Source organism: Anas acuta, chromosome 2 (genome assembly GCF_963932015.1).
Source record: "Anas acuta chromosome 2, bAnaAcu1.1, whole genome shotgun sequence".
Taxonomy (NCBI): domain Eukaryota; kingdom Metazoa; phylum Chordata; class Aves; order Anseriformes; family Anatidae; genus Anas; species Anas acuta.
In genome coordinates, this window is record NC_088980.1 from 115813094 (window position 1) to 115837064 (window position 23971).

The 23971-nt window shown below is 40.2% G+C and overlaps 1 long non-coding RNA gene across 1 annotated transcript in view; it reads left to right on the forward strand.

Moving 5' to 3' along the window:
- Positions 1-456: 456 nt before the first annotated feature.
- LOC137851061 (uncharacterized) overlaps positions 457-23971 on the forward strand; it is a 195290-nt gene continuing 171775 nt past the window's right edge. The window contains exon 1 of the long non-coding RNA XR_011092981.1: positions 457-690. This is a non-coding gene — a long non-coding RNA (uncharacterized lncRNA). The remainder of the gene's footprint in view (positions 691-23971) is intronic.

Genomic DNA, 23971 nt, shown 5'->3' on the forward strand with positions numbered 1-23971 from the left:
GAAGTTATTACCAAGTGCACTGTTTACTGTTTGTTGTCATTATCACAGGGGAACCAGAATGCAAAAAAAAAGGGCTGTAATAGCCACAGGGTAGCATACTGGGGGCTAGCAGAGGAGAAATGCTAATTCCCCTTGCCATTTCCTGGCCCAGATGGTCAGGACTTCAACACGCAGTGGTTTGAAATGCTATTATGAGTACAAGCTAATATCGATTCTACAGAGAAGACTTTGGCAAATCTATTACCAGCTCTTTTAAATTGCACCTCACTAACAATTTAGGGTAGCTGTTCATCCAGAGAAAATACAGCTCTGGGCTTGCTGAACACTTCTCTGAGTTGACATGAGGTGGGAAAAACTTTACAAAGTCACATTAGTGTTTTTTTTCTTGGCAAGAATATACTGCAGAACTCTTCTGCAGAAATCACTTGCTCAAGTAGCAGCCCTGTCCTTCTCTGCCATACATATTGGGCTCACTGACTCAGCGAGAAAGCACTTGTGGCTTATGGCAGCCCATCCACTGTGGACTTTCAGCTCCAAATAGAAGGGACCATGTGTTGATACTCCAGTTTTCTCCAGCAATCCAGACTTTCCTCTCCAGTGGATAGATGAGCATGTTGGACTATGAAGTGGGTGCCACTGAGGCAGAAGGAATGTTCTCTGAGGCCTGCTGGTGGACAGCTGGAGGGCAGGGTGAGTAACGGGAGCCACTGTTTTCCCACCCCCACCCTCCCAGTAAAACTAGTCCAAGTTCATCTACTGAACCTTCCCAAAGCTATGGGCATGCCGACCATGAGCTTGTTCTTTTGTGTTTGCAACAGTTGTTGATACTGGGGAACAGTGAAGAAAGCAAATCAGCTAGAATACAGTAAAGGAGGCCTGCAAAACCAAGAGAAGGTTTGGACTTCTGCCAAACATTAGTTATCCCACATACTCAGACTAGGGAGAAGAATTTGAAGACAATCAGCAAATTTTTCTCTATTCAAAAGCTAGGATGAGGCAGCGTCTGCTGCTGTTTAACACAGTGTTAAACTGTAACCTTTATATTGTGAAGGAGATCATGAAAGCATGATCTTAAACTATGAAGGCCTTCAAATTTTGAAGCAAGCACAATGATCTAAAGCTACCCCTTTTATTTTGGAATGAGTCTTTTTCAGTTCCTTGGGATTCAATTTTACTTAATAATACAAGCTATATACTTGCAGCTCTGGGATTATTCTGTCTGGGAAGTATTTTCTTGCAATGCAATCACTTCTTATTGCTTTCAAACTTTGTATCTGTGGTTTGGTTGTCCCTAAATGCCATTCACTCATAAGGCCATTGCTACATAGCATGTGTTCTTCTGTGTAGCAATCTCTGTGCCCGTTATCACCGATATTTTTGTAGCACTCATCATTTCACCAGCCCTAGATTATCCTGAGCTTTTGTCTGAGTGTGTAATTTTCCTACGTCAAAGGCTTGTTGTTTTCCATTTATTGCCCTTATAGTACATTTTGGGGTTGTGTTTTTTTGCTCCAGAGCCTTGGGAACAAAGACATATATAACAAAGAGTTGTTTGCCTGCAACAGGCAGGTCATTGAGGAGAAACATATCCTTTTATGAGGGAGCACTGCATTGCGGTCATCATGCTACCCTGTTCAGAATAAATCAGAGAGCAAAGTGTGTAATTAGGAGCACTGTGTGTATTCAGATGTCTGTGTGTAGAAACTGATGCTGGAAAGCCTTGCAGAATGTGTAGAGTAGGAGCGTGCTCTCCTTTTCAGATTTACTTTTCTTACTTGGTAGGAATGGATTTGCCTGGCTTCAGGCAAAAATAAAGCAGAGCAAGCCTCAGAAGGGGCTGAGCACAAAAGCAGCATCTCTGGCTGAACGAGGGGCTGTGGAGGTAAATACACCTCTGGTCTGGAATAGTGGGCAATGACAGACAGGGTGGCTTTGCACAGAGATAGCTGGATATGGCACTACAGAAGAAGGCAGAGAAGAGGTAAAGGTGGGAACAGCGTTTGCTTCCCCCATGTCAACACCTGCCTGTTCTGTAAGGCCTCACTTGTCTGCCCTGCCCTGCCCTACTGATGATGTGTGCCTCTGCTGCTGACACACTGAGCCAAGTCAGTCCTCAGGCACAGAGCTGTCCTGCTGTTGAATGTGAAGGTCTGTTTCTCCTCCATCCTTGCTTATAGCTCCACACCTGCATTATAAAGGATCAAGCCTTTCAGACCATGTTTTTGCTGCCATTCTCATTTTCACAGCCCCTCCTTCACCATATTGCATCATGGCAGCATACCATGCACAAGAGCATTATCTTTTTCTGTGCTGCGTAAGGCATTATTATTATTATTACTTAATTCCTGTGCTTAAAGTTCTGCTGAAGCTTTTGCTTGTTGTACTTATACATCAGCCAATGTATTGACAGGATATGGGTGGTGTGGGATAATTTTAAGATCAACAGCAATTCTAAATTACTCCTGTTTTTAAGATATGTTTTCACCATATGGCAAAGCTAACATGCAAGGTTACCACTGAAAATAGGAGGAAACTGTGCTATTCTTTCTTGTTATCACTCTTCCCATCCCCATCTTCTCTCTTGTCCCTTCCCATCTCTGTCCCCAAGCATGAGCTATCACTTTTTCCTTTACAATGGCCCATGAGATATTAGATGAAACTGCTTCATCTCATCCCCTTTTTGCCTTCTTATGGGTTGCTGTGGCTTGCTGTGTGACTCACAGAAGCATGAGAAAGTGAACAGTGGGAGGGCATGGCTAGGAGCAGGAGTGGTGGGGATATTGGGGATTGGGGCTGGACCTGTTCCTTCAGCAGCACTAAGCTATTACTTTGTCTCAAGCTGTATCATAAAACTGGGCCCTAATCATGCCCATGCGCCGGACAGAAATAATGTCATTAATTTTGTTTATTCTTTAGTTTGAACATTTCATAGAACAATAGAGTCACTAAATCATTTGGATTGGAACAGACCTTGGGGGGCTTCTAGTCTGCTCAGGGCAGGGTCAAAGGGACCATTAAAGGTCTGGATAAGGTCCTCAAAGGTCTGATTGCTTTACTGGCCCTGAATATTTGCCAATGGCCTTCAGACAAAACCCCCAAACCCTGGGTTTAGTTGTAACATTTACCTGCTGACAACATGAAGAGTATAAAATAATCTAGATTGACAAGAAAGGAGCTAAGAGAATTCACCCTCCCTGCCGGCCCATGACAGACATCCTCTGTGTAAGTGGCCTCATATTCTGCTTCTGAACCTGCAGGTTTGCAGAACGTCTCTCTTGGTACACTGGTTTGTTCTTCAGGGTGTCCCTGGAACACTGTTTACCACAGTAACACCTGACAGGTTCAGCTGAGAGTAAATAGAAAGATGTTATTGCCTCATAAATAGACGAGGCAAGGGATGTCAGGAAGGAAAATATTATCTCCATTTTATAAAGAAAATCTTTAGTGAATCTTTTTTCCCCTCCAGAGTCCCAGAGAGCATGTGCAACAGTGTAGCAATGAGGACACCAACCTCCTGAGGCTCAGCCCAGTGCTTTTCCTGCAAAATGATTTTTCTTCAAAGCTGTCATCTATGAGGATTTTGCTAGCTGCTTACAGCTCTAAGATTTGTTGGGGACTTTTGCCTAAGCTCATTCTCTTTCTTGAATACCAAAATGCATTTATTTCCTTGATCTGCTATCACAAAATTTCTTTTTAAACAGAGCTTACTGTTCAATCTTATGTCAGACTTTGCAATTTTTCTTGTGCCATACACAGATTTTTCTTTGTCTGGTGTGCCTCCATGCACTTTATGGAGATTATAGCTGCTCTGGTGCGTGCGATCACTGCTTTAGTCTCCTCACTTTTAAAACCATCTGTAATTCCATTACAAATTATTCCCTCTACAAAATGTTTCAACATCGATATGAAAGATATTTGAAAGGCTGTTGCAGAGCAATCAGATGCTTTGCCTTTTTTTTTTTTTTTTTCCCAACTGTTGAACACATGGTGCCCACATACATAGTTTTCATATGGGTGCCACAATCTTCTAATATTTTCATTGGAACATTCATTTTGTGCACTCTTTGCAAGTTCAAAGGTGAATGAATTATGTTAATCCCATTCTCCTTCACAGTGTGAGCTCAGCTTTTCAGCTTTTCTCCACTGGAACCTTTTTTTTTTTTAATCTTGTGCTGATGTGCACTGAAATATTCTGTCTGGCTTGCTCAGTGTTTCCTGAGACTTCCTTATAGTTTTAACTGCTTGGGTGGACAATTTCACCCACTCACGGTTATTACTCTCACCATTTGAAATCTGTCTTCCTTTGCCTTTTCTCATTTACATTTACTTTGCAACCAGTATATGAAAAGACTCTTGACCTTTGCTGTCTGCCAAGATTCATAGGCCTCGGAGTTCTATGTTAGGGGTAAAAATGGGTTGACAGAGTGAGGTATCTCTGAGGTAATCCCTTTTTACTCATGCAGCCCTTAACGCAGAAAGAATTAAACACTGGGAGGCAAACTATTTGCTTCCAGCTCAAAGCAGCTTTCAGCCAACACTCATCTTCAAACTCTTGATTTTTTTCCAGGTCACATTTCTACTACAAAAATTAAAAAAAACAGGTGGATTTGTGTTTCCCTGTATGTTGTTTCACAGGTACTTCCACTCAAAACCAGCCAGACTCATTCTGAGCGGCCCCATCTTGCAATTTCTGTGGGGAAGCAGAGAGATCTGTGTTATGGTTGGAAAGCAAGACGCGTTTTATCTGAGTAGTAAATGGTTCTACTGCAACTAAGAAAGAGCAGCAACTGGATTCATTGGTGTCCTTTGTATTTCCCCACCCTGTGACTGTATTGTTGGTACATCTATAGTGCCCTTATTGGAAAACCTCTACAAAGCTAACTCTAAACTGCTAAATTGACAATTATCTTCCAGAGATTGTCCAAAAAGATGGCCAGGTTCTCCAGTATTTCACAGCAAAGGAATCACAGAGCCACTTCACTTTCAGCAGTGTTAAGAAATAATATGTATGATCCAGAAACAATAATGCAAGTGTATCACCAGTAGAGACAGTGACACGATCTGGCTTTTCAACCTGGCTGCTTTTCATACTCATTCCTTCTGATGCTAATTCCCCAAATTAACTTTGCAGTGAACATATTAACTCTCTGGTAATATGGCTGCATCTGCACTCCTAATTACCAGAAGGTGTGGCCAAAACATTTCCTGAATCATTGCCTGGTCTCTGTGCTAAGGATGTGTGAAAGGATTTTCGAAGGTCAGAGGCTTTCTGCATAAACAACATCAAATGCCTTAAAATACACTGCCTCTACTGCAAATTTTGAAACTTTTCTTGAGCACTTATGTTAGCAAAATGTGCTTGCTTAAAGGCATGTGAAAGACAAAGTGGGTTATAACATGTCTAGATCTAATTCAGTTTTGTATTCAAATGATTATCCTCAGGAAATTTATACTTGGTACTTCTAATTTTCAATCTAGTTTCTTAGGAAAGAGATAGAAAAAAAATATTAAGGAAATAACTGCATTTATATAGAAAATATTTTAATACCTACTCAAGAACTACTGTGACACTGGGGCTGAGCAACGTCTGTAAACAGGCAGTGCAAAGGTGTCTGAGCACCTTATTTAGTGCTTGCAAGTAGACTGAACCCTAGCTCCTCACGCTTCTGTTTAAATGGGCTATTCCATAGGTCATATTTTTCATTTTCTACAACCAGCTTGTCACCTAGTTAATATTGCCGAGATTTACAGTAAATTCATGAATGCCAGTTTCAAGTGTCAAAGCTCCTTTAAAAGAAAAATAAAGTTAACCTGGGCAAAATGAATAATACATATTTTACAGCCAAAAAGCAAGTTTCTTTTAAGTTTCAGAAGAACTGCTAGTTCCCACAGCCTATGATTGCACCAATATTTTTTCCTAAGGAGCAGAAAGCATTTATACCTTGATATCCTATTCCTTAAGGTGTGCCTATGCTTATAAATTTAAGTATACTTCATCTCTCTGCTCATTGTGTACTCTGGCAGATGTTGGGAAAGATGTAAATTTTTGGTTTATTTATGCCACAGCATTAGCAAAGTGTCACCCCTAACATTTCCTGAGAAGTAAAAATTCTCAGTTTTTCTCCTAAATTAAACAGGAAGAAAACACTTTTAAATTTCTTCCCCAAACTTTGCCAGAGTTGCTTTTCACAAGAAAACAGTACCTCATTGCTGCAGTCCCTAGTGTTTATGCTTGGTTGCATACAGCTTCATACATGACATCTCTATGCTCAAGATCCTGGAATGCAATGTAAATCTTATTTCCAGGTTTTAATTAAAAGTAAAGAATGCAGAAACTACAAAGGAAAACCACAAAGGGTCTAATGTTTGCAGTTCAATTATTTCCAATAGATGAAAGACAGGTAGAAACTCTTTTCAAACCAGGCCATGCAACATGACCCATGGACTGAAATTGAAATTTTCAGTGATTTGGAAGATATGCAACCCTGTTGTCCTGGGATAACATGACTATGATTCACTGACTCAAAAGCAATCACAGATCAGCAACTACTTTCTGCCCCCAGCCACTCTATCCCATGTCAGAGTGAAGGTCATAACAATTTTCAGCAGGCTGGTGAATGCCTGGGGATTTTGTGGTTTGTGTTTGTCAGGAGTATGAGCACAAGCACTGTTCAGTTTGTCATCTAGTTTACAAGTGCACAGGGCTTGTATCCATAGCTATTATAGGTTAAAATACTTAGGGAAAGCTAAGGCATGAAGATAAGAGTGTGTCCCCTGCCTTTGTCTATACACTTTTGCATTGGTAAACTGGAGGCCCCATAATGAATTGAAAGGGTGTCCCCAGCAAAACAGTATCAAGTGGGGGAATTTTAATGAATTTATTACCGATAAACATAAATTTAAGATCATAAAGGGGAAAAAATGGTATATGAGCACTTATGCAAGTATCTATTCCTGGTCTCAAATTACCTTTATACTCTGGTGAGGTTATGAGCAGCACAGGAGATGGGGATGTTTGCATAATGCTTTTCCGCTGCCCTTTGCTGCTCAGTGGTTTTCCTGACAGGCTTTCTGAGTGTCCCGGTCTTGATCTGGGTCCCCCATGGGTGAACCTGATAACTTTTGTGCTTTGCAGAAGCAAACACTTCAAAAGAAGGAGGGTTGATAAAGGAGCCGTGAAGCACCTCCGCTGGGAGTATGGCCAGTAGATCAGAGAGGCTTTACAAACCTGTGCCATGTGGTGACACTCTTAAGAAGGGTGAAGAGACTTCTATGGAAGGACAAGATGTGAATAGCAGTGGGGGAAACTGTACTGGGTAGGGTGGAGATGAAAAAGGTCCCAGAGAATATTTAGCTGTGGCACCACAGTGAGGCTTCCTGAGGAGAGGGCTTATGCTGAGGTAAGACCACCAACTCTTTGGATGTGATAAGTGTCTAAATTTGAGTAGAGCTGTAGTAGGCCTTTGGCTGAAATGCCTACTTTGGTCTCCCTGAAAGTTGTGCTGGTATGTTCCTTGAAACAGCAACAAATTCCCATGTATCCTGGAAGTCTACAGAGCACTTACCTCAGAGTATACCACAGTTCCATTACACCTTGAGACACATTAGATACTTCCACTTAATCTGCTTTTTAATTGGTAGCTTTAATCACCAGAATTTTCTACTTTTAATTTTCTTCCCCAAGAAGTGCTTTACAATACTGTTGCTGAAGAAAATCAACGGGTGTCATGAATCCAGAGACACCTGTGTCTGAAAGAGCTTAGGGACACATGTTAAGGAATTCTCAAGCAAAAAATTCTATGATTTTGAAAGAACTAGATGTAAACTTCAATAAATTTACTGGTCTCACATTGGCCTGCTGGTTTTCACTGGGGACAAATAAATAAATAAATACATAAATATTTCCCCCCCAGGTATTCTGAGACTGCTAACATTGCTGTTGCAGAACATATATCCATGCATGTTCTTTGACATAAATTTTTATTTTTTTTTCTGATGACTCCTTTGAGGTAAATGCTAATACATACACTCCCCTCCCTCATGAAAAACAAAAACCTGTAGGAAGAATACTTTTGTGTTGGTTATTACTACATAAAGTGAGTGTTGTGGAGATGGGTCTAAAATATATGAGTACAGGGTGAAGGAAAAGGCTCTAGTAGAAAGAAGGTCAAAACCAGAAAAGAAGCAGTAGAAGAGACCAATTATAAACTGAGAGAAGTTCTAGAAAAGCTGACTAAAAGCAGCAGTAAGAGGGGCAGAAAGGGAATCCCATTTTATCCACAATAAAGTCAGCAAAGATGATGAAGTAAGGCAGTGGGGAGGCCTCAAGACAGCAAACACAACACCCATATTTTCTGCAATGCCATCTGTTTCCATGCCTTGCCACTGTCTGGGCTGCAGTGCATTACTACGTACAGCTGCTGCTGCCAAATGCCCAGTTAATTTTAGGGTACTTATCTGCAATTGGGCTTGGTTAAGGAGTTGCTCAGCCTTCGTTTGTAGGAGATGACACATGAGATCTCCCACCTGCTGTGCATTTCCTGACAATGTCCCTGGGGACACCATAAGGGCAGCTACACAGTTGTGGGGTGAGAAAGAAGGGTCATATAATTGATTAGAAACTGCTCAGTTGTCAGCAACATTGACTATAGTAAGCAGTTTGTTTTCAGCTTGGCCTGGGGTTGATTTGCAAAATAAGCCAAAAAACACCTCTGACTGGGAGGGTCCAGTATATTCATCAATATCTGTGTAAAAAAGTGAAGGTGCAAAGCCTGCAAACAATACAAAATAGCATTATTGCAGCAAGACAAAAGAACTGTTTCAGAAGCACAAACTGTTCCGTGTGTCTGAACGAGGCAGCCCCTTACTCCTTGGTAGGGGAACTTCCTCTTGGAGCATTGCAGAAAAGTGGGGATGTGGAGGACTTTATCTGTAGGACTTCCACTAGTTTGTTTATCTATATGCATTGTGTAAGGAATGGAAGAGGAAAGGGAGTTACCTGTACTTTCAATAGGATCACCACCTCAGATGGATGTGTATGCAGAGAATGATAAATTTGACGGTAAATCAACACTGATTTGCTGTGTGGTGTAGTACCAGTGCTTCTCCACATTTGAACCCTTGTGTTGATAAGGGCCTGAGAGGAGACATTTAAACCTGAGTCAAAAAGGTGGTAGTCAAAGAATATGAAGTGAAACAGACTGACAGCAAATACTGAACTGACTATAGATTGATCAGTTCTAAATTGATGTGCCTGCAGGAGAAAAAAAATAAAAAAATAGAGGTTTCCTAGTCTCCTTGATGAAAACCACCTGTTAGCGGAAGCTGGGATTCAAGTTAAATAAACAAGAATCTGTATTAAGAAAGAAAATGAATGCTGTTAGGAATGTATCATAATGTAAACAGAGAGTGTACCTTCACCTTGAATTCTGTTTACAATTCTGGTCACAACAATTTGAAAAGGATAAAACTAGAAAGTGAGTGGATCTAGAGAAGGGCAAGAAAAAATATCAGAGGAACAGAACAGCAAGATGTCTACAGTATTCATGGTGATTATAAAGGTGAGTGCTTTAGAGAAAAACAAATAAATTATGGTCCAACACTGACTAGAACAGAGAAGGTCAGAAAGAGGCATTTGTTTGCTTCCATAATAGAAAAATGCAGAGACACCATGAAGTTATAGAATCGTAGAATCATCTAGATTGGAAAAGACCTTCAAGATCACCAAGTCCAACCATGAATTACCAGTTAAAAGGAAACAAAATTAAAACTGTTAAAAGGATGCTTTTAGAAGCATAAATAAGATTCAGCTGTGTATGGACTACTGTAAAACATGATTTAAAAAGGGGATTAGTAGGATTCCAAGGAGGACTTCAGACCAGATCTCTGATGGTATTTCAGTGGCTAACATCAGCTGAAGTGTATGTAGTAACTTGAATTAACAATGAGCTCAGTTCTGTGAGGTTCTGAACATTCTGGATATAATCCAGCAAGATGCATGCTTTGCTCCCAGCAGGTAAACAGTGTCCCTGATAAGTGCAGCAGAAATTATTCTCCTGGAGTAAAGCAGACACTAGTATTCTTTGCTGAACTGGTGTGAGCATGTTCAGTACTGCACTTTCCATAAATAAAATATGCACAATTATTTATCTCAGGGAAAAAAAAAAAATTGCTTCATTGAGGAAACAAATACCCAACAATCCACATACTTTAAACAGCAACAATAGCACTCATATAATGATGTACAAGGGCTGACTCAGATATGAGGAAGAATTGAGCACCAGCTGGAAATACATGCTGGTTGTTTATTCCACTGACAAGAAAGATGTTACATAAAAAAAAAAAAAAAAAAAAATCTTTTAGCTTAAAGCTGCATTTCACTGTCTGACACTCTATTTTGGAAGAAATAAATAGTTGCTTGTCAGTATGCTTTAGTGAAAAAAAAAGACATGCATTTTTTTAAACAATACACCCACACCTAGAATATTTAGTGAGTGAAATACATGAATCAAGTACAGTAAACACTTTAGAGGAGTTGAAGTTCTGGTACAGCACTGCAGAGAGCTGTTAGGATTAGTTGCATGGTACATGTTCCTTGGTGGCGAAATTAGCTTCATATGTGCCTGACCTCCCTCCACTGCCCTTCAGCCCTTTTTGCCTGCTCCCACACTCATTTAAATGTGCCAGCACAACTGCTAGTGGGATCGTTTCGTGGAACAGATTAGCGAGGTGATCTGCATTAAAATGCAAGCAAGCAAACAAACAAACAATTACAAAACCCCCAAATGCCTTTGTGTTTTGTTTTGTTTTTCCTGGAGGTTTTCTTTTTGCCCTGGACTGTCTTAAGGGCCTCAGACACGGAGCATTCCACAAAGAATTGTGTTGCCACTGTCAAGGAGATAGCAAGCTCCTGCAGAGGGGCAGCAACTGGGTCAGGGTAGTGCAGAGAAACTTCCCAAGGCAGTTTTGTCAGCAAAAATAACATTTAATTGCCCCACAAGTCTTTCTCTGTAGTCAACGTTACAGCAGGGTCTCATTCCAAAGCTGATATTCATCCTGTCTCTCTGTCACTGCACTTTTATACGTGGATATACATACATGTAAATACAAATATCAAATATGTCTGTGTGTGCACATCTGCATTTGGAAAATATAGTTAGTGTCTTATTAAGGTGTGAGATTTTTTTTTTTCTTTGGCAAAAGCAAAAAACAAAACCAAACACACACAGGCAAGATGATCTGTTTGGAGATGGTTTTAAAAATGCCTGAGAAAACAGAGCGGAATGTTTGTAAAGACCCATACAATAGAGTCTTAGCTGCCTGCCATACCAACGTTCTTCTATTGAATGAATGTGTGCTTAAGTATGGAGCAACAACAGCCCATACACATGAGCAGGGAAGCAGGTGGCAGGCCACTCCATTAAAATGGACAATTACAGCAATCCCAAACATTTTGTGGTGCTTTAACCTCCATGATCTGAAACTCTATTATAATGCAGTGAAGTGCCAATGGCTCCTTTCCAGGGTGATGAGTCTGAAGAAATACCAACTCAGGTATCCTGAGTACATCCAGTTCTTTTTTTTTATTTTTTTTTTTTTGGGCCACCTTGCACCAAATAACCCACTCTTCCCTGCTTGCTAAAGCATGTTCTGTGTCTGTCAGCTTTATAGAGCTTGTGTGCGCTCAGGTACAGAATATCGGTGTGTGTACAGCTTTCCTCCCTATCCCCAGGACAAATAGCAAAACAATCTGCCCCACAAGATGAAGCAACTGGTAGACCTGGAAAGAGGACCTGGGTCATTGGGCTCCACGCTACCATGCTATGTGATTGCTTGTACTGGTCACTGGAAAGTCCCATCAGGAATTCTTTCCTAAGAACTGATAAGAAGATGATTACATCCTCATTATTAGACGATCTTAACTTTATTTATTTATTTATTTTCTTACGTTAAATCTTCTCAATACTTTGTTACCTGGGGAACTTCTTTAACATTCACCTGTCTGAAAATAATCGGGGAACTGAAACCCAGATTACTCCCAGACAATGCAAATACATGGCATTTTGCAAATGAACCTTACAAGACTTATGCATGTGTAAGAGCATATTCCTGATGCAGCCACTATAGTCAATTAAGCTGGTGATGACATAATACGTTATATTGTATGTCAGAGGTTAATTGTCCTCATCTTTTTGGTCTTTATCTCAGCAGGTCCTCCTGAGCACAGCCACCTCCTTTCTCCCTCTCTCCTGGGCAGTGACACCATGAGCTGGAAGCAGCTAGCTAATTTGCTATCCTGTATAAGATGTGGTAAATGCTGGGTTGCCAGAGGTAGCTGCTCACTTCACTCCAGGGGAATATGCTGAATAGCTAGGGACAATATAGTATTTAGCTTTGGTTTTTCTTACTTCTCCAAGGAAGTAATAGCAGGCTTGGAGGGCATCCTGTGAACACTGTGGTATAGGAGCTGCCCCATGGTTTCCTGCCTTCAGCCTGCTTTTAGGTCAGCACTTGCACCTCTGAATTAAAATTATTTGTGTTGCTTCAGTGCCTCAAACATGACAGACATTCCACAGACAAAGGAATGAACAGCTGTTCCCTTGAAATAATTCAAAAAAAAAAAAAAAAAAGGTATCCAGCTCTCACTGAAGGCCCAATCTTCAAATAGAACTGTGCACTGATATATGAAAGCAGGGAGTGTACTGTTTTTATCTGTCAATATAATTTATTTCCAACCACAGCTCTACCTGACTGTTGTTAGATACACTCATTGCATTCTGCAATGTACAGCAGAAATGGGACAGGGGAAGAATGAATGGATGAACGAAGGTTTACAGAATCACACTGGCTGTGAGTAAGAAGAATGTAGAATTCCTACTCGCCAAACATTCAATATTTGAACCAAGGAACAGTCATTGAAGGTTAGTAGGACATGAGCTTTGGACAGATAAAATATTTTTTTACTTTCATAAAAGAATTCTTCTATAAGACATTTTTATGCAGTGATAACAACATTCTGAAATTTGTTGTCAGAGATGTAGAGCCAGATATTTTCAATGAGTTCAGAAAGGGGTGAAGCTAGTTCGTGGACCACAAGTCCACAAGAATATGCTAAGACAACAGGCAGAGATACACCCTCTGACATCTGATGCAGCAACAACTGTGGAAGCTTAAGAGCATGAGGGAATGGATGGCAGATAGTGGTCAGGCTTGGGTGTGCTCCCTGAACAACATCTGATAATTCTTCTGTTATTGTTTGCACACACACACACACCACACCCCATTTGTAGATATTTGTTGACAGATGTAAGAGAACAGTTCAATTCTCCCTCACCCCCACAACCCCCCCTTTTTTTTTTTTTTTTCCTCCCAAGGTTAAAAGAGGAAGTTTAGGAAGGAGGACTGCTTTTTTTATTTTATTTATTTATTGATTTATTGATTTATTTCCTGGAGGGTGGAATCATAAGTGTAGTGTGAATAGAGGAGAAGAGATAAGTTGAGGAAAAGGACCAGATATTATCCTCAGTGAAGAGAGATGACAGGCTCGAAATGGTATGTAAAACAGGAAGAAAAAAGAGTCAGCTGGTGCAGGGATTTGGACAGGTAAAACCAGAATGATCCATAGTAGGCCAAATACACTGTGATATATAGACTGTCAGCTCCTGATGTGTTTACTCTTATGAGAATGCTTTCTTTCCCAATAACCAATTTAAAGGTGAATTTAACCCAAACATGACTTTTCCAAAGAAACATATAATGTATTTGAACAGACTATTACTTAAATAGTATTTAAATACAATGCTCAGTTGCCAGAAATTGTCTCAGACCAGGACTGTTCAGAAATGCACTAAATCCTTAGAAATAATGCATGTAAATAAAATTTTCCAGAAACTTCATTTCTGCTTTTCAAATAACACCCATCTTCAGTAACCTCATGAAAACTTTCTACACCTTAATGCATAATAAATGGACCCAAATCTTCCCAGGATCATGCAATGTATATATCTAGAATATTTCCATAAATAAACTCATCAAAATCTTCTGCTTTAATACATACTCTACTTGAAAAGTGGTATCCTATGCAGCCAGTGCTCTCGTGAAAATGAATAATCAGTATGCAGAAACATGACCTTTTGCAGATAATCAATAAAGGATAGAAATATTCAGTTCTAGTATTTTTCATAAAGCCTTTCTGGCTTCTCAGTAGCAAACCTCAAAGGAGATCTACAAATCCCTTCAAATAATGAGTTTACAATTAAAATTTGTCACTTTTCTGGATACTAAAAAGGGACATAATGAAGATATTGCATTATTTGTCATTACAATTTGTCATCTAACCCTGTTCTTATAGACACGCATGGCTTCTTTTTCTGTCTGTTCCATAAAGGCATAAGGTCTGCCAGCTCTCCCTGCTAGTGTGTGTCACTGCTCTTTCAGTGCTTTCCTCGCATGTGATCTAAGCAATTAGCAAAGTTAGATTAAGCTATAAGTAAATACATCTAATTTGTTTTTAGCTTTCTCTTTAATGTGATCCTTCTCATCAGAGCTAGTAAAAGAATGCCAAAGTTTGTACTTTCTTTCTTTCTCTCCCTAATTATTCAGTAATTCTAGTAAAAGAAAAAAAGTTCTTACAACCCTGTGTTGTAAGAAAATGCAGGAGAAGGTAGTCAGTCTTAACACTGAAGATGATTGCTGTGGAGAAGTTGAAAGCAGGGAATAAAGGGAATTTATTTCAGATACTTTAATGTGGAGTTTCTGATGGAGCATCAATATCAAGAACATACATTTCCATATCTGGCTTTTTTTATGTGAGTAGGAAGATGACTTACTCTGCCAGCTTGTTCATCATCTTTCCTGGAACTGCCAGGTGTTTAAGTCTCATATACATCTCTTCACTGGAAAGAACAACAAAATTAAAGGCTATTGAAAATTCCTATTAACCAGTAACAGGCTTTGATAACTAATGATTTCCTATGCTGAAATATATAGCTTGAAAAAAAAATAAATATATATTACTAATGTAATAATAACAGCTCAAATTCCTGAGCTAGATTTTGTAGATAAAATTAAGTTTAAAGATAGATCTGTTCTTATACCACACACACACACACACACATACACAAAAACAGACAAACAACAACAACAAAAAACTCCTAGTGTTTCTCAGATCCCTCTAATAGTGTTAGCAATATGGAAAGAAATTACATTATTAGAAAGGTCACAGACCAGTGTTTTTAAGTAAAAGATCTCCCTTGGAAATGTGATAGACTTACTTCACTAAGATATGTTTCTACAGGATGTATTTAGGGAGTGATAAAAACATTCTTTACTTTTGCACAATCTGTGAAGGCAGCTGCTTTGGGAAAGCAAATGGCAACAAGGGAGAAGGAGGAAAAGGAAAAAAAATAACACTGTGCCTAACAACTTAAAATTATTATATCTTTTTTTCCCTCTCATTGTATTTTTATGCATTTTCTTTGAGACTTGTGTGTTTGGTGGACTTTCTTGGCTGTGTCTGAGCTGAATATTGCATCAAGCAGCCCAGCCCAGCAGTGGTCTCACAACCCTGCTTGATGTTCCCTCTGAGCACCAGGCAGAGAAATTTCTTTTCATGCATCATTCATAAACTCACTGCTGGGATTCTACAAGTTGCTACATCTTCCAATCCTATCGCAGGGACTTAAAACAAAAAAAAAAGATGACTGTAAGTCTTCTTTTGTAAAAATTGGTCACAGATGTCACATCATAAGCTGTGCTGATGGCAAAAGAAGACACTTATTTTGAATACAAGGAAAAAAGGAGCTATTTACAGTTGGGTTGATATCTTGAAAGTTTTGTTCAGTTGCATTGTGTGCTGTCTTGCAGTGTTATTTCACGGGTTATGCTGTCCGACAAGGTACCTGTATCCTCAGCACAAATCACAGGAGAAAACAAAATCTGTACTTTATGTGGAAAGCTACTGCTTGAGAACTTCTGCACGTCACTTAATCTTCCAGTCAATCAAAACCTTTTATCTTGCCCAGTTAAGTCACAGTGAGATCTCCTTCCCCTCAAATTCAACCTATTCTTTTCACCTACTGGGCTACTTTCCTCTCTTTTCTCTTCCTATATTGCTCCACAGTGGGTGGTAGATCTTTTACGCCCATTCTTTCCACCATCTGGAGTAACCATTCTGTGACTGATTGAGTTGGGCTTATTTAATACCTGATCTCATGGGATATCTATTGTCACTGCCCTATGCCTCCTTTCCCAATGTAAAAAATAAAAACAACAATAAACTTCCAACTCAGAACTTCTTTCTTTAGCCTCTGTGAAAACTGAGATGATGTACCAATCACCCTTACTTCTAGTCTGGACCAGGTGTGAGATCCATCATAACAATGGATGCTTGCATTTGTGCTGATAAATGTAGCCCACAGAGACATTCTCAGATGTTTCTGGTAATGGCATATATAATCTATCACGGTGAATTTTGGAGCCAGGCTTCAGGGCAGGTGATGAATCCTGGGCTGAATCAGTTTATAGCACAGCAAATGTGTGCTCCTGTCTGTTGGCCAGAAATCGTTCCCTACAGACGGCTAGTCATATCTTTCACTGTGTTTTCACCTGATTAGGCAGGAATATAGGAAATCCCTGATGCAGATCCCATTCAATCAAGTGAAACAGAACAGGAATTTGATGGGACCCAGGAGAAAAATCCCATATTCAAATTTCAGACTTCACATCCCTCAGAGTTCCCTTCCAATGGAGGGACATTAGCTTTCATCTTACAATGGGACTTGATGACTATGTTGTTTCCCAGTGGTCTCCCCTTCACCATAGCCAACTGCTCTTGCTTATCATACCTCATTTGTGCATAAATTTTAAAGTATACAGGACTGTAGCAGAACCTTGGAACATGTCATGCTTTTCATACCATTCTTCAAATCTTTTTAATAATGCCTTCCTCTGCTGTCCGCCTTGAAATACCCAAACTTTTCAATACACTACAATAGAGTATAATATAATAGAAAGTTCACCCCAAAAGCCACTTGAAGAGTCTTGGTGTCTAGTGCAGTATAACTAAAGGAGTCTTCTGAAATAAACTAAAATGTTGAATGTGTCAGGGAGCACAAGCTCAGAAAGATGCCCTGCTCCTCTCTTGCTTTTCAGTGAGGCTGAGGTAGCAGTTTCTTCCTGTGAGGAAGCTAATAAGGACAAAAATAATAATAGAACCAGTATTATCTTTGTGCTACCCTGACCCTTCTGCTGCACTTCTTGCTTGATGAGCATAGACAGAACTTCAAACCAGCAAGCTCATAACACTGATGTCTCATTATCAAGATACCAAGAAACCCAGACAGACAGAGCACAATTATGTAGGCTTCCCTTCCCTTCCCTTCCCTTCCCTTCCCTTCCCTTCCCTTCCCTTCCCTTCCCTTCCCTTCCCTTCCCTTCCCTTCCCTTCCCTTCCCTTCCCTTCCCTTCCCTTCCCTTCCCTTCCCTTCCCTTCCCTTCCCTTCCCTTCCCTTCCCTTCCCTTCCCTTCCCTTCCCTTCCCTTCCCTTCCCTTCCCTTCCCTTCCCTTCCCTTCCCTTCCCTTCCCTTCCCTTCCCTTCCCTTCCCTTCCCTTCCCTTCCCTTCCCTTCCCTTCCCTTCCCTTCCCTTCCCTTCCCTTCCCTTCCCTTTCTCTAGCTCTTTTATTTCAAGTCTGTTTTATCTGGGGGAGGGTGGGGAAGGAATAACACTGGCTTTGAATAATAAAAGACAAGTCCAGCTAAACCTTCAGGCAGTTATTTTTTTTTTTTCAGGTCAGATTGAAGAACGCTATGACTGAATATTATTTATGAGATGCTGAAGATTACTTAAAGTTTTGAGGTGCACTAGTTTGATATTTTTTCTAATTGGTCTTCTTCTATTTTGGTACAGATGAAATCCTGCTTGATTACTGGTTGTCTGTAGTATCATGTGGTTTCTAAGCTTAGCTCTGTTTTCTTTACATGCAAGCTGTTTCTTAGACTTTGGATCGATTTATGGTTTTGCACAAAAATGATGAAAATTATATTAGAGTAGGGACAAGTATGGGGGGTGTTAAGCTGTGCTTATTCTGTCAGGTAACATGTTTCCCAACATCCATTAGAACTTGGTATGTGCATTAGTTTGCATACAACAGGGTTTTATTGCTGTCATGGTGAGGCAAGGGAGATTACACTGGGCAATTTTGTACAGAAGAATGCATGTCTATCAATTAGAGACATCTCCACTCATATGATGTTAAAGGTGTGAGGATTTTTTTGTGTGATGATAGAATGGTGTCTTCTGCTATTATATGGTTCTTTCATTGCAAGTGCCTGCACAATGTCTTTAAAGGCTTCTGTGAAGTCTGTGTTTTGCTGTAAGTGACTGTCTTGTTCCTTAGTGTTCCTCCACATGCTGCAAAATGAAGACATTTAGCCCTTTGCCCTATGAATTACCATCAGCCTTTCACTCAACTTGCATCTAATTACTGTGCAAGTCTTTTCCTGTGGGTTTCTGGACCTCATTCTGTGCTGGTAATACCCCTTGTGGAACAATTTGCATAGTGCAGAGTATCAAAGAGCGTCATTTTGATTTAGCCGGCTTCTGTTGAGGTGTAAATAGCCACTCAAGATGTAAGATGCTGGGTATTCTCTTTCCTTCCTCACATTGATTTAGAACCTCAATGGCCCTTCAGGCAGATGGATCAACATTTTCCACGAGGGAAGCTGAAATGCAAGAAACACCATGAAACCCTCCTTAAGGCTTGTATGATAGGGGAGCTAACTGGAGTTCTTCATAAAGCAGCAATTAAACTGAAGCACACACTCAATACAAGCAAAATCTTCATCTGGGAACTTTAGCCCAAGAAATTCTCGCTACTTTATTTGTTACTGCCATTTGCCTCTTCTAAAACAGAAACTGTTGGGGGCTATTTGATGCAAAACTTGATTGCTCTGTGAAAGGATACTGAAAACTAATTAATTTTAGGTCTTTTTTTTTTTTTTTTTCTTTTCCTTTGGTATCCAGAGAACATAGTAAACCCTTCTAAATTTTGCACAGGACAGGCAGAGAAAGGAATTATCGAGAAGGACTCCGTTTCTGTCACCATAGCCCATTGACTTGCGTTCTCCAGTAGCTACCTTGCATCAGCCGCTTGCCAAAGCATGTATTCCCTTCATTACTATGATCTGCCCTTGGTCCTTATACCCTGAACTCTGTGGCATTTCTCTGCAGGACATTTCAGTTCAAGGCAAGGGACAGGAGTGCAGAGCTTTCTCTCCCTGTGGAAATTTAAGCTTTGTGGTGCATCGACATGTCTGTGCACTTAAAAATGCCTTATACCTAAACCATGTGCAATTCAAATCTCCCAACCCCCAGTATTTCAGTCCTGAGGGAAGGGGAGCAATTTGCATCCAATTCTGGTGGGTTGGGAAGGCAGTGCCAACAAAGGTGCCAATTATGAATAGGACAGACTGTTTTTCACCTGCTTATTGGGGCATCTGCATAGGCAAATCCTTAGCTGCCGTAAATTAGCATGATTCCACTCACATCCACAGAACTATCTCCATTTTCATTATCTGGGTCTTTATTTTCAGGTACTGAATGCATTACACAATTTCCTGTGTGAGGTAATTTGCATTCAGGCGTGCTCCAGCTGCATGGCTCTATAATGTTTATACGCCTGTCATTATAAAATGCTGAGTGAACAATAACGGGGACTAAACAGAAGCCTATGAAGAGGAGAAAAGGCTCAGGATGAAGAAAGTGCCTCACACAAACATTCAATTGTGCTACACTGCTTTATTATTATTATTATCAGTTATTTCCTAGCTAGACTTAGACAGCCAGTCTAGCAGAAAAGAAATAGTCTCTCCAACAGCTGTAAGAAATTTAAAAAATAAAGCTGCAGCACAGCTGCCTTTTTCCTGCTACAAGGGTTGAGAGAAATATGCAGTTTGAGGCTAAGCTTTTCATTGTAGAGAAAGTAAAAAGAGAAGCCAAGGACAGTGCAGGAAAGTCTCAACATGTGCAATGAGGTTAACCCTGAAGGAAAAAAAATGTTCACTGAAGACCGTAAAACAGCTTCTTGCCACCTCATCTATGTATTTCACTTTAAAAGTGGAACAAAAGTGGGACTGATGAGAGAGGAACTGGGAGGCAAAAGTGCAACTGTCAGAAAGGCCAAGCGAAAGTAGCCCTTGAGATAAGAATGGAAAAGAAACAAAAGAAGAGGGAAGCAGCACTAGGAAACCTTCTGTTCCTTTGTACAGACAGTAGCTCGCAGCCTCCCCCACTGCCTGGGTCTGAGGCCATCAAAGGAGCCTAGCCATACCCTTTCAGGGACATCACACGATTTATCCTACTGGCTGTTGGGCTTAGGTGGGATTTTATGAAGCCATCATTTGAAAGCCACTCACAATGAGACATGATGAGTTAAGAAGTCATCATTTAGAGCTCCAAGTGGTTTTAATTTATTTAGGTTATGAAGTTTACAAGAGAAAAGCATTATTAACCTCTGTCACACCATCTTCTGTCCTTCAGTGAGTTGTTCAGCTTTCTGATAAAGGGCTAGAAGCTGTTAGTGTGACCCCTGATACAACCAAAGTCCAATTTCAGAAATGTAATATCAGGCAGCACTCACACTGTATTAAAGAGTTAACCTTGAAAAAAGAAAATAACACACATAAATAATTTTGGTTATCCAAGGAGCTCTCTAATTCTTTACTACCCAGATTGCAACATCACTTCCCTCCAATAAATGAGCAGAAACAGACTGCATCATTCAGTTAGCCATTTGCAAAGATCAAATAACCAAGACCACACTGTTCGAGATCAGCCCACATTCTGGGAAGTGCTCATACAAGATGGTCAATAAATATTTACAGACAACAAGCGTTGCTAAATAAAATTATGTTTCTAAATTAAAATACATGTATTTCTGTAAGTAGATATAAATAAATGTAAAAATTCTCACTGGTGGAGAACTACTGAGTTGTTTGAATTGCCACCATTAAGAATCAATCTAAGTAACTTAGAATATATAAGGCAAAATATCTAAAGAAAAATAATGTAGATTCTTTAAATCTTTAAAGTCCAGTTCCAGCTGACACCAGGGAGCATGCCTTTGAACAAAGTGGGTGCAACCAGAGCTAGACAAATTGACGTTAAACATTAATAAACATTACACGTTGCTGAGGGGCTACAAACGCTTTAGGTATGGGGAGGGAAGGCACATAATGCACACAAATAAATGGGTTATACAGTATAATAGGTCTACAGCTGAGCTCAGAGATGCTTTGTGTGAGCTTACTTCAAGCTAGCACCAGAACTGGAAGCAATATTTCTGTGTCAGTATCTCATGGCAAATACACTCTGTGGACTGGCACAACTATCCACCTTTCTGATCCCAGCTATCCACACAGGGTGACACTGTACCCTGTGAACATGCCTCCTTGAATCAACAGGGGCTGACGGGGTACCAGTGCAGCACAGCAATAACAAGGGAGGTCACTGTGCCTTGTGGTACTTCCAGGTTCACCCTTCATCAGCCCACTGCGCTTATGTCATGGGGAAAAACAAAAAACAAACAAACAAACAAAAACACATATGCAATGGAGCTTAGTTTTTTTTTTTTTTTTTTTTTTCTCCTCCCCCTTTGGAAATTAGAAGCTCTAAACTCTAAACACAGACAGGGAAAATAATTTTCCTCTCTAAAAGGAAGAAAATAGAAAGAAAATTGGTTTTCTATCCATTACAAAAGTCTCTTCAGTGAAGGGCATGTTGCTAAGCCTCAGTTTGGGATGAACTTTGTTCTTTCATTTTCAGCCATCTCCACGAATCTCACAGTTTTGAGGAGATCAAAGAGAGGGTGCCATTTCTTATCTGAAACTGGGGCTTTTATAGTGGGCTGATTCTACTGCAGTCATTTTATTTCTGAAGAAATGAGAATTGACCAGAAAAACAGAAACCTTAACCTAGGCAACTCCAAGTGTGCTTTATGTTGTAGAGTTTGAAAAGTCTGAATCCCCAACCTCCCAACTGTCTTACTTCTAATGAACCAACCAAAAACCTGACACATTCCAGATGTTCTAAAACTTTGGAATTCAGATTCAAATTCCACAGTATCAAGCAAATTTTTAAAAATAAATATGAAATGTTGCACAGATTTAGACAATTTAGCCCACTGAATTCTACTCATATCCTGTATAGACAAGTTGTTTTGCTATTCCCATCAGTAATGACTTTTGTAATTGGATAGGCTGTGAAATTCAGCTCTTCTTCATAGCTCCATCTATTACCAGTTTCTGTGTTCTCTTTTTGATTCCCAAATTATCTCATATTCATCTGGACTTTGTCAATGCAAAGCTGTTCTTATTACCAGCCTTTGTTGTTTCCTGACTTGATTTCAAGTCAAATCCCTTTCTTGTAAATATGTATCATTAACATACTTGATTAACTTATTAAACATTGCAGCACAAGCTCATTATGCATTTGTCTGATGTGATTTAACTTTCATTTTTTCATGAGTTCATAGCAAAGGAAAGGCTGTGCAAAGCTGAGGGAGTGCAGGATATTCCATAACACTCTCTTCCCTGTCAAGCAGTGGCTCAAATCCAGTCTCCTGAATAGCGGCTTTAATTATCACTGTCTGACAGTTTTGGAGAAGGATTGTTTAGTTGCTGCCTCATAAAACTAGAAGTTGTTTGTATAAAGACTTTGTTGAAAAAAGTGAAGAATCACAGAAAAGTTTCTTTCTTTTAATATTGAAAAATGGACCTTGTTCTAACAAAGAAATTGTTGCTCCCTTTGGCTTTTCTTATATCTTCTCTTTTTACTGCACTGTAGAATTTCTGCTGTGAACTTTCTCCTGTCTTCCCCATGCTTATCTTCTGCTTATTAAGTTAAGCAACTGTAAGTCTGTTTACGCCACAGTCTGACCCTGGGCAAGTCACTGTGTGAGCACACATCCTTTTTCCAGCTGCAGCAATGCCAGCTGAAAAGGTTACCAGCCAGACCCTGCCTCCTAGCTACCCATTCTTGCCAGAGGCAACCCAGCCTGAGCTGCTTTTGTGAATGCACTTGAATCCAGCTGGGTTAGCAGAGATTTACTCACCTCCCTCTTAAGCAAGACCCACTTGTTAAGGCCAAAATGGATTGGGGAGCTCTGCCCTGGGCAGCAGAGGCAGCCTGGAGGAGTGGAGCTTCTGCTGGGAGAGTGATGATTAGCCCTGGGCACTGGGTGGGCTGCAGGAGCTTCTCCTGTCCACCTAGGTGTAGGTAAATGATACATGTCTGCAGTCTTTTGATCAGCATTCTTTGCCCCTTCCTTCTGTAACACGGAGTTGATAAGGTTTCACAGGCTTCATGCAAAGCAGACTTCATCAATGTGCATGAAGTACTCCAAAATTTAAGGGTGGAAATCACAAAGAAAAGGTAAAGCATAATTATAAATTGTTATATCAGATCCTAACAGAGAAGTGATGGTGGGCGTAACTGCTACATTTTAGCTATGGGAAAATAACTACTATATTTTAGCCAGCGAAATAAGTAAACAGTTTGTTTCCATGCTAACTGTTCATGGCAGATAGAAATTGCCATCTCCCATTGTGCCTTGAGGAAAGGCTTTGCATGTCTTTCCAGCTGTGCATTCAGAGCGCACACCAAGCTGTAGGTCACAGCAGCCCCTTTCACCCCCACTCCCTGACTAGTGAGGAGATAGGTCATTTTTGCCTTCTAGGCTGATCTGTTTTCTTGTCCCTGCAAGCTCAGTGGGCTTGCTGTTTTATTAGGGACAAGAGGAATGATCACCTGTTTACTGCACAAGTCATAGATTGCTGGTTCCTGGGAAGTTCATCATTTTCTGATACTTGGTCTCCTGTAAAAAGACAAACCCCTGGGGGAACAAAAAGTTTCCCTACCTCCCCACCATGCTTTCCTACTTGGATGGACAGGCCAGGTCACAATGTAATTCTTCA